Source organism: Lagopus muta, chromosome 6, assembly GCF_023343835.1.
Source record: "Lagopus muta isolate bLagMut1 chromosome 6, bLagMut1 primary, whole genome shotgun sequence".
In the NCBI taxonomy this organism is placed as follows: domain Eukaryota; kingdom Metazoa; phylum Chordata; class Aves; order Galliformes; family Phasianidae; genus Lagopus; species Lagopus muta.
The window spans coordinates 32100885-32113348 of NC_064438.1; the positions used below are offsets into that span (position 1 = coordinate 32100885).

Below are 12464 nucleotides of genomic sequence, written 5' to 3' on the forward strand. Positions count from 1 at the left end.
GCAAGGATACTCTATATGGGGTGGGATGGGGTGGGGGAAACTGTTGTGATGTAAGATGTAAGCATGTTTTAAAAGGAGGGTAATTGCACTGTGACCACAGCTCAATCAGGACATCTGCTCTCACCTATCTCACAGATGTCTGATGTTATTTTGCTTGTCTACATCACAGAGTTTATTCCTGGTGTGTATTACTAGCTCTTTTCTAACATAGTTTGTGCATCATTTAGTTATGCTAAACAATAAATGCTGAATATAATTTTGCCATTTATTGTTTGCCTGTCCACACACACCAGAGACCTTAATCATCCTATGTTAGTTGTGATCTACAAAATATATCAGTACATTTCAGTTCATTTCCTGATATGTGCACGAATAAGATGGAATTGGTTCATGCTGGCCAAGTTACGTACTTACCTACAGTTACCTATGGTGACACACATACCAAAGGAACAGAGTTCATTGCTTTTAACTGTGATTATATCACCTTCTCTCTGCTCTTATTTATATAAGTGCCATACTTGAAACATCCAACTCTGTACTTAATCAGAAGGTTGTCTTGGAATACCAGCTGGAATAAAGTGATTTTATACTCTCCTTCATTTATTTTATGCTATTTGTTTAGTCATTGCAATGGTGTAAAAAGCAGCTAAAATCTCTATTCATAAATAAAGTATTTGCCTTTTTTTTTGTAAGCCAGAGAGGTTTGTTCTTCTTTATTATTGTATACGGTTGAAGAAATACACAAGGTCAAAATAATTGACTTACAAATACTCTTCAGGGTTTAAAGTGTCTTGTTGATATTCTGAACTCTAAGTGACAAAACCTGGAAAATCAGGACTATTCATTATGTCCGTTTTCTTCCTTAAGCAATCTTCCTCTGTCTTTAAAGCCTGATCCAAAGCCCACTGACACCAACAGCCTTCTTTCTGCTGACACAAAGGGCAACACAGTTGGCCGCCAAGGTCATTCTGGAAATAGCAGGGTGCGTTTTACCTTGAAAATGAAACGATTGCAGCTTTTCATCAGGGAATCCAAATAGTAACCTCAGCTTTTCTGCTTTACAGCTGATACAAGAAATGCACTGTTCCTGTCCCCTCAACTTACTCGTAAGCCACTGGGGCAGTCAGAAACAAATCTCTATTAATAGCAATGATTTTAATATAGGGTACTAAGTTTTGCTTATGGACCATACTTAATTCCCACTGAATTTGACAAAAAATATCTCAGTGGCAACAGTAGGACTTGGATCAGGACTCAAAAACCATACAAGTTCATTTTTAACTAAGTGGTATCTGCATTTTAAAGAAAAGTGCCCAAATGGTGCTAAAAAAATTTGGGGATACTTTATAACACACAAAGGAGATGAGGGCTTGGAAATGCAAATGGCCTTTTGATTGTATTTTATTTCAAGCCTGACAATGAATTTTATTGTACTTTGTCCTGGAGATGCATATAAATATTTTCTTTTTGGATTCCAGTTAATAATTCAACATTTAATTCTTGTCACTTGCCAATGTTGACAAAAAAACAAAAAAACACATTAAAAAAAAACAAACCACAGAAGTAATTAGTTCTTAGATAGTGTATTCATTATCATTTTTGTTTACAGGCGTTTTTCTTCAACAGTGAAACATAAAAAGACTTTGAAATATGTCATGTTTTTAAAGATTTTAAAAATCTCTTATGTGTAAAATGAAATGTTTTCACAGTTTGATTATAGAAGATCATAAAATGGATTTGTCAAATGATTCTCTGCAGTATAAATGCTCATTGATATTGCTAGTTGACTGCATGTTCACTGGAAAACTGGCTGTTATTTTTAGAAAGGCAACATGGAAGCTAAAATCTCCATCTGCAATATAACAAGCTTCTAAAGATTACTATTTGACACAGGAATCCAAGCCTGATCTTCATTTTGTGGATTCATGGTGTGTTCTGCAAAGTCTCCCTTTGAATGTATATTGAAATGAAAAATGTTTGATAGTTGTAAGGATTGTTTTACAGTTGTAGAAATAGGAGATTTTGTGCAAAGGGCTTGATCCATTGCCAATTAAAATTGAAGGAAAAAAATCATGCTGACTTCACTGGGCTTTGGTTCAGGTTCAGCTTGATTTCTTGTCAGGCAGAAGCGCTAATGCAAGTTATTTCCTGCAGATGCATAGCCAGTGTTCAGTCAAACTCGAGTGAAGGTGCACATCTTCATAGCTGTAAGATTTTAATGCTTAAAATTCCTTCATGTATGACACAGAAATGATTGTAGCAGTCAAAGGCAGTGACTCAGTTCATTCAATTACTTTATGCAGTTGCACATTTTGTACTCCAGTAAGCTGGGATTCTTCAGAATTTTCATAAGAGAAATATATAAGGAAATACTGATGTTGATTTATTCAATAGAATCTATGATAAAGAAGGTAAAAGCTCATAATTTGGTCAACAGAAATGCAATTCCTCTATTTTTTTCAGTAAGTTCTAAATCATTTTTGTATTTCAGAAGAGAAATGAGATGATGTTAGGAGATCACGTTTTCAAGCCTTTTCAACTGCTGCTTTTTGTTTCTTACCTATGACTTATTTGTCATAAGCAAGAGAAATATTGGAAACACCTTTTTCAGTCAGTGTATCATACAAGAGTCATATGATTGATGCTAATGGACTGTTTGCTCAAAAGATGACTATTCATTTACAGAATAAATGGTTTAAAATTATCACAACGATGGGAAAGAGTGTTAACTGAAAGAAAATGAATGAGAGCCAAAGCATAAATTACAGTCACTTAGACTTTGCTCCTGTCTCACTAAAAATGAATTAATTTTTCCAGTGATATGTATGGAAGATTCAGATATTAAATGTGAAAATTCGGTTAGTCTTTGTATTTTTCATTGTATTCCCTGTTTGGTACTAGTGGACAATAATGTTTCTTATCTTAAATGAAAACAAATATTATGATCACTATATGTTTATGGAAAGCTGCAGCAGAATTGAATATGCTATTGATTTCTATAAACAGACATAAAATAGTAGTGTTATTTTTTTATTTTTTGCATCGTCTTGATCTTGTTCTCTCTAAACTTGTGTGGATTTCTAAAATTATTTGTTTAGGGTTTCTGTCTTGCTAGGTATATTTAAGTTGAAATATTAGTTTTGTGGGGGTTTTTTGTGTTTTTTTTTTTTTTTTTTAAGAGAATAAGGAATTGCTTTTTTTTTTTTAATTTAATAGTGAAAACTAACTTCATTTGTACAGACGGGAGATAAACTGAATTATTCCCATAAATATTTCAGCTTTATAGATCATTGACTTAAAAGATATGTAAAGACCTTAATCTTTGTTGAAGAATGTTTGGAGAACAAACATATCAATTGCAATGATTTGATTTGTTCAATGTAGAAGTATAGAAATGGGGTCCAAAAATTGTGAGGGAGAGAACAGGCCTAGATAGTTCTGAAAGTCTGATATTGTTCTTTATGAAATGATGAGATTTTGCATTCTGAGAGACCAAGACAGTTCCCAAATGAAGGGAACATCTCATTATTTCCTGAGATTAACAGGGAGATTACATCTTCTCTAATGTCCACCTATTTTCTGGACATTTTGGGATACGTTTCCCAGAAGTTCTATGTTATTGTAAGCTTTCAGAAGACATGCTAGGTTGCTATCAGCTAGTATGCTTAACTCCAAATTGTAAATATCCCTCTCTGTGAAACACTGATAATATTTCTGTGAAAAACAGAACTTGAAAATGCTTCATATTGTGCCAGTTAAAATGCGTTAAGGAAGTCAGGAGTCAGTTGCCTGTGAAATAAGTGCAGTCAGATGGTACTTCTCCATATCATTCCATAGAACTGCAACAATAATAAACCATACACACATGTGAGTACAAACACACACACAAATATTTGAAAGATTATGAAGGGAGTTTTCCCTAAATTATATTATTGTGTTAGAGACTGAACTGCAGAGATGGATACAGAAGAAAACAAATAGTCAAGGACACAGTTAAAAACTAAGTGCATTCTTTTAATTGAACAATTCACATTTAAAAAAAAACAAAAAAACACCTTTCTTCCTATGAAATTATTCGGCTATAGGCTATGGTAATAGCAAGTTTAACTGAGCAACTAAAAAGAGGTTTGCCTTCATTGTATTAAAATCTGTCAGCTTTTTCCTGGTAATGACTGAAGCACAGATGATAACTAAATACATATGATTTCTCTATAAAAATGCATGGTATAAAATCAGATGTAAGTTTAATTTTTAAAATATTTTATGGTATTTCTGATGCAATCATGGTAACTGTTGTTTTTTTTTTAACGTTAAAACATTGCTTCAAGGGTAACTTGCAATGAACACACATTAAGAATGGATTTACTACATGGTTAGAAGATTTTAAATACAAAGAGGCTTCCACTGCATGTGATGTTTTAAAAGTACTGGTGATTTGAAGAAACATAGCTTTTCTAGATACTTCTTAACTTACACTTAAAAAATGTTGTCCTGCTCTCGCAATGCCTTTTGTATAAGAATGTGTGAAGCTCTGTGTATGCACGGCTTCTTTTCTAGTCATCATAATGAACTGATGAGATTCTGCACATATTTTAAGGAACTGTAATTCTAAAACAGGGTTAACAAATATTGTCATTTTTTTTTGCCGAATTTAAGTGAGACAAGCTATTAAGTATCACTAGAATTTTGTAATTGTGAGCCTGTTTGTTTGTTTTACATACAAGTCCAACTCTTTTCACTGGAATTTGTTAAGCACTTTAATTATTGGTCTTGAAATGACGTGTTCTGTGTTTTCTCATGGCACTGTCTTGTCTGTAAGTGTATACTGAAGATTTCCTCTACCTTTAGAAAGGTGATACACTCTTCAGATTTTGGCTTGCTTTTAGATCAGTAAGATCAGTGTGTGAGCAAAATGATCACACAGAAAAAAAAAAAGTGAATTTTAGAATGATGTTGATCTTAGTATAGAGTAAATTGAGTCAACCTCTACAGTATTTATTATAAGATATACATAAGTAGATATTGTGTATCATATGGAACCTTTCCAACAAAAAGGCAGTTAGAGACTTCTGAGGGACCCTTGTTTTAAAATCATTAGTTTTTAAATGTCTCAAATAGTTGTTTAGAACTGTCTCAAGATGATGTTTAGATTGGAATGTAATTGCGAAACTGCATGTACAATTCAACTTTGCCATTCTGGTAGTAAAGAGAGAATGGACTTTAATTGTACCATTGTTATTACAATACACTAAAATCATGGATAGGTAAAACATTTCTAGTACGATTTATGAATTTGCCAGTATGACTCATGAACATTAACAAGTAGTGTGCAGCTAAATCTTAGTTCATTAAGCAGAATATATTAATTAAGCTGTGATGTTTACTCAACACACAAACTTTGTACAGTAAATTATATGGTATTTTGAATTCACTTCAAACTAGTTAAACTTTGAGGCCCTCTTTTATGCTCATGAGAACACATATCAGGGAGAAGCTAGCTTGTCAGGATGAGCATATGGTTATCTAAATTTAGCCTATTTTATTGAAAAGGTGCCAAATTTGATACGTTGAAACTGTCACACCATTGGAATAGCAGTTTATGCTTTGCAGTATTGCACACTTTGTAATGCTACAGTGAGCCAAGTAGCTGTATGGCACTGGATACTTGATTCCTCCTAATACTGAAAAGCCTAGGAATTTCTTTTATCTGAACTTTCTTTCCCACAGACCTTCTGCTTTGAATAAAAAAGACAAAAAAGGAATCAAGACAGAAGCATGGCCAGGAGGCCTGGGTATAGTAAGGAGATATGTGTAAGGTTCTAAAACAAAAATATAAAAATTGAACAATGCATGGACCATTAATCATAGCCAAGCAGGACTTTTGCTCAGAAACATCCTCTGCTTCTCTATTATAAGGTTATGAATTATGCTATAGGGCTATCTCAGCTACAATATGGTTGCTGCACTCCCCTGTGGAATTATTTATATGTAATTAGCTCCTGAGTGGCCATTTGTCTGAGTGTATCTCTAAAAGATACTGTATGGCTTACATACTTGTTAAAGAGTTAAAATTCCTGATTTTTTGGTCAGCATCACTATGCTGTTATTCACAGTGAAATAAAAGACATTCATTGAAGTGAATGTGTTTTCTCAAAGTTCATCCTAGGACAGCTGATAATATTCTCAGAGGAACTAGAAGCACAAAACAGATGCAAGTCTGTTCAGCAGCAGCATAAGCAAAACCATAGGGAAGAGAGAACGGGAAGATCTGGCTTTGCCACTTTTCTACTGCTAAGGAGAAGTGGGGAATTAAAGCTGTGATTACAGCTTGTCCTTGCCTTCACCCCTGACTTCTCTGCTCAGAGGCGGCTGTCACCTCACATATGTAGCCCTTCCTGGACTTAGCAACTGAGCAAGCTCAGTGGCAGTGCCTGCTGCTGTCTTGCCTTTGCAAGATGTGTAATGGGTCTAACAATAGAAGAACCCAGGCAGTTGGCAGCTCTTGTTTGTCCAGGGATATCTTCATTCTTCTTGTGCAAGACAGCTGCCCGTAAGATCAAGCCTTGCCTTGGGCATGATTATTCATGCATTCAACCCATAGTGCAAAAAAAGTCATAAAACATGAGAGTTATTGTATGAAATTAAGGCTGCAATTTCTCAGTGGCTAAGAGATGTACACAACAAAATTCTTTACATCAGATCATTCATCCAGAAATGCTGACTCATTACAGAACTAAAGCATATCAAGTTAAATTCTATCTATGAAGGTATGAGGGTATTTTTTGATGCCAGTTGGAAAACCTCAGAGTAATCTGAGGAAGAACAAAATGTCACATGTGTATGGGAACTGCTGAGTCACGGCCTGAACCTCTGATTGATCACCTCAGGTGAGCCATGAGTCAGCCAGAGGAGCACAGGTGAAGGCAATTCACCTGTGCTGCCAGACGGGGTGGAGCCTGGCTGCACCTCCCCTAGACCTATTTAAGAGCTGGCTACCAGTGGGGAAGGATCTCTTCTGGAAATTGCCTCTACTGGTGTTTTGTAGTGAGTGCAGCATAAGGGTAAGCCTTCCATTTATTCTCTTTTGTTATCATAGTCTACTTTGCCTAACTCTCTTGTTTATTTTGTAATTATAACAGTCTAATATTCTTTGATTGTATGCACATGAAATTAATGAATTAAATGTAATGTCAATATTTTCTATGAAGTTCATTTTTATTTTGAAATAAAATGCTAGATAATATATATAGAGGGGCTTCCTTCCAGATTTACTTGTGATGATTACAGTGAGTAGGTGTCCCCTTGCCAATTTCTTTTAAGTACTTTTAATAACACCTTCTTCTACACTCAGCAAACTCAGAGCTTCAGGGTACTTCTATACTGAGATGAATGTACTTAAATAAATAAATATTCTCAGCTGAAAGAAGATAAAGTTTATAGAAGGTAAAGTTTAAAAAGTCTTCCAGGGAATTAATTCTATTTTCTAAACTTTAGAAATCATTTGAATTGTTTCTTAAAACAAAATGTATCAAGAAAAGTTTTAAGCAACTTAAATGAAAATGGCAAACGTTGCTGGCATTACAATGTCATAATTCAATATATTTTAAACCCCTATTTATATGTATTGTTTTAGATTATGGAGAAAAAATGAATTATGAAGCTGAAAAAAAATTGTGTAGAAGCAGTGTGTGCTTATAGATCCATGCTTAAAAAACTGCACTTGATCTTATACTTATAATGACATTACTAAAAGCAAGCATAGTTATGTGTACAAAACATATAACCACTGCCATTGCTACAGCTGATAGGGCGGAATCACTATTGGCATGTCATCTGTGGAAGTTTCCTAACTTTTTTTATCCAATTTTGTCTTTGCAAATAAATTGACATTTTAGAAACATAAGATGGAAGTAAATACAAAGAAAAGAAAATCATAGTTCTTAAAAAGTTTCTAATTCTATTTTTTCAGTGTATTTGCAAATCTAAATTACTCTGATAATTAACAACATAAATGTTGTGAAAGAATAAGAAGCATGTATTAGAGTATTGACTAAAACTATTAATCACCTTGTTAAGTGAATGTGCTTTATCTTAGATCTGACTGCCCTGAGAGAAGCAAGCCTCCTGCAGCAGATTCAGGTCAACCAGTAGAGGTTGTGAGTGTTCTCAGTGTGTGCAGAAAACAGTGTACGCGTGTATACACCATATGCAACTCAGACACAAACAGAGTGCTGCACAGCACAACAGCCTCATTCTGCTGCCTTCTCTGGCAGCACCTTCACTCAGTCAGGACAAAAACAACCAACAGGTGCTTCAAGCTTTGCTCATCTTCATGAGCTTCACACCTGGAAATTGTTCCTGAGAATCTCCTGGGATAGCCCTGAGATGGGGGGGTTGGGGACGGGGGCCTGGGTAGAATGTCCCTCCCTGACTCCTTAATTTAGATTTGCCAGCTGCTTTTGTGTTTCCATTCTCTGTTCATGTGGAGGTGATGGTTTTCTGGTGGGTTAATTGCTCTTGTGATGGGCTTGGGAGAAGATGGCTGGGAGTCTTCACTTACTATTGTCTCTCTTCTGTGCTGCTTTTTAAGTGTGCAGATGAGCTTTTAGCACATAAAATTTTCTATCACATTTATCTTTTGCTTTTGGAATTTTTACCATCTTGCAGTGGGAGCTTATGACAGAAACACTTAACAGAAAAAGTGCTAAAATCTCCTTAGCTGTATCCATGCAAGATCCTGCACTCTATTGCAAACTGCCAAGGTTGTTGTTTCAGCTAACATTGGTAAGCTTTGTAAGAAGAATCTGAGCCGTGCAAATATAGAAGTTTTTTCTGATTTTGCAATGGTAGTCAGTCACTTTATACGTGGGATATCATTTCTTTCATCAGCTCAGTGAAAGTGTCTCACAGTAACAAGTGCAAGCTGACCTCATGGTTGTTAAGAAATGCACCCCTGACATATCTCAAGGGAAACTGAGAGCTGGGATCAGTGACTTCTTAAATAATCTCAGCTGGTCCTTCTGCAGTACCTGTCAGCAGCCTTAGATCTGTTTCTCAGCCAGCAAAGCAACTTCTGTCCTTCATAATAGCATGCGATATATTATTTTTCTGGATTGAGCCATTAGGTTCTCTAGCCCTGGTCCAAATCTGAAATCAAAGGGAATAACTTCTGTACATGCATGAGATTTTTATGAGCATTTAGGGTTTATGACTAATCCAAAGAACACAAGTTTTCACCTAGAGTTTTCATCTTAAAAATGAAAAACCATTTTACCCATATTACTGTTCCCATGATGATTTTTTTGTTAATTCACAGCTGTGTTATTGATAGTATATAAGGTTTTGGGAGTTCTATTTCTGGTTTAACACATTATAAATAATGTGAAAATTTATATGAAGATCTCATTGCTTGTGTTTTGTTTTCATCTTTTTGTTAATCTGATTAATTCAAATAATAGTTTCAATTTCAGATCTTATGTTTTAACTCAGTTTCTTTATTTTCAGCTCAGTGGTTGCTGGTAGTAATGGAAAAAATCCACTATTTTAATGCATTAAAAATGCCTCTCACAAATGCTCTGTTAGAATTTCAGTAATCATATATCTGAATATTTTTCACTGTTTTATTACAGGTGGAAGGTCTGAATTGAAGTACTGTGAGGCAGACAGCTGCTCATCATTTGTCCTCTTGCAAAGAAGATGCAAGAAATGTGGTATGCACTGAGGAAATATGAGAATGTAAGAATTTGAATAAAAAAGAATGCACAGAAATGTTGGCAGTATAGTTTGCCCGTGGTGGACTTGACCTTGCTTCCCTTCACCAGCATCCAGATTGGTTGTAGACTTGGTTCAGTCTCATTTTCTCCATGTAAAGTGAGAACAGAGTCTGTGCTGTTTTTAAAACTAAGCAATATCATAAAAATTCTCATTAAATTTATTCTGTTGTGCAATTCCTGCAGCTGCATGTCAGTATGAACAGTATGACACTTCAAGATGAGTATGACAGCTGTCTTTTTCTTTCTTTAATCCAGTCACATTTTTTGTCATCTTGCTAGTTCCCCATACACATAAAATTATTTGTATTTGTTGAGAAGATTTGAAGTTCTGTTAACTCCCTTGGTGTGTTTAGGCTGTCTTATATATCTTTACAAAAGGAGATGGTCATCTATTGCACAGATGCATTAGGCCTTCTCTTCCTGTATAGACTACTTTTCAATAGCTGGTTATCCACGGGATTATTTTAACTCCATTCAGGTGACCTTAAAAGTTAATGACAAAAACACTCATCAAAGAAAATAAGTGTCTCATCCTCATGGCATTGCAGAGCATCTTGTCACAGTGAGAGACTATTCAGTCACCTTTAATTTAAGAATTACATTGTGCAGTTCCTTCTGCTGAATTTAGCAGTTACTCCTATTTGTGTTTACTCCACTGCTCTGAACGTATCATGAGAAAACCTGTACCTCTCTCCCTGTAAGACATTTTTTTTTTCTAGCCCTTGCTGTCACTCACTGTGAGGATTACTTTTATGCTGCATACACAAATAAGCTCAAACTCTGTTGTGAGCCTAACAGTGATGCCAAAGAACTCGGACTGCTCACTGCCATCCTCCTGAGGCTTAGGTGTCCAGGGTTAAATAAACTCAGTTTATAGTTTACCCCACTGCAGGCAATTTAGGGACACCATTCTCTGATCTGTGTTTTCTTTGTATCTTTGGATCTTGTGGTGGAGCTACACTGTCATAAATACAGTAGTGGTGGAGCAAAGACTACTTTCCCCCATGCCTCTCATGCTACTAATATCTCCCTATAGAACATGAGGTCTCAAGTTTTATGAAAATATTCTGCATCATACAACAGATTCAAAGCTAAAATAATAAAATAAACTAAAATACATATTGTACCAAATTTCAGCTGCTGATTTACTGTTTTTCACTTTGTTTCTTTCCGTGAAGTTGTGGGAATTTGGTTGCTTGTTTTTAAACAAACTGGACTGTCCTTTGGCATCTTGTATGCAAGTAAAAGCCTGTGAATGATGTTGAAAAAAATGGCAGATAATTTACAAAACACGAGGAAAATCTGCAGCAGAGTCAAGAATAAAGCTTATAGTATATTCAAGCCCTAATAATAAGATTAAGTATCTTTAATCTTAGGTAACCATCAGAACTATGATTTCTAGTGTTCTGTCCTTAATGGTGAGTGAATCCTTGTTCTTCATTACTCAGAAGGTATTCAAGCATCGAGATATCAAGGATATCAAGTATCTGATAGCTGATACATGGTCTACAAAGATAAATGGTAATGAAATTGGCCAAGCTGGGTTACTTAAAGTAAATGACCTAGAACTATGGGACTAAACCTCATCAATATAATTCAGTCTCCTGTTACCTAGCATCCATACAAAGCAAAATGACCAGGAGATGTCCTGTGGTGTTTCTTAACAGTGAGAGCTGTTAGAGACTTTTTAAAATCTAATTGGTTCAAATCTTCCCTTACGCTGTTGACTAAGTTAAACTGCTCTTTTTAAAATTAGGGCTCTGAATTACTTTTTTGAGGTTAAGAGCTTGTAATTATATGAATTTCACACATGCAACCCCAATTCTCTCTCTTACAGTACTGCAAAAAAGGAGTGAACTGAAAACAAAATAGCACCAATTCTATCAACTTTATACTTACACAGGTGATTATGACTCCACAAATATCCTGTTAAAATAAAGTAAGACCTAAGACAGAATTAATTGAATAAATTAAACCCGTACATCTGTAAAGGGATGATGGAGAGAGATGGGGAGTATTTCTCCCCATTTCAGGACTGATCACAGTAGAGGGTTGTTAACAGAAACTTTGAGTTGGGAAAGGAAATGCTAAATTCCCTGAATTGTTATATTCTTCCTGTATTATGAAATTTGTGAAACTTTACAGAGTCCTTCTACGTCGAGCCAATTCTTCTACATCTTGAGCCAGTTGAAGATCATTTGGTTTAGAATGCAGAATTTCATTCAAGTTTGTTCAGAACTTGGTTTAGAAGTTTGGAGGATATGACCACTATGTAAAACAAGGACAAAAAAGAATTCATTTCAATCTTGGCTCATTAATTGGCTCTAATCCTTTATGTACAAGCCCAGGATGCTTTTAATACAGTAATGTCTAATTCATCAGCTATCCTGAACAAAAGCAAATGAATAGAAGTGAATCTCATTATGCAAAAATCTTGAAGGTGAAAGAAGAAAGCATTCCAAAAATATTCTCCATATGTAGCACTGTGACACCTGATGAGAGCTTGGTATCAGGGGTAAAAGTGAGATATGCAGATAATTGCAGCTTTCTGTAATAACTGTTTAATTCAGCAGATTGCCATTACACTGCTTTGCAGTTCCACCTTTTCTAACCACCAAATAAAGTTTTGTTCTTAGGGAAGAATTAGTTGTAATCTTTAATTATTTTTTTTTTTTCTCATTAAAAACATGG

At 35.1% G+C, this 12464-nt stretch overlaps 1 long non-coding RNA gene across 1 annotated transcript; it reads left to right on the forward strand.

The window, feature by feature from the left end:
• Nucleotides 1–7005: 7005 nt before the first annotated feature.
• On the forward strand, nt 7006–12464 carry LOC125694735 (uncharacterized). Its single transcript, XR_007377687.1, has 4 exons — nt 7006–7061; nt 8096–8308; nt 8668–8784; nt 9630–12464. It is a non-coding gene; the product is annotated as an uncharacterized LOC125694735 (long non-coding RNA).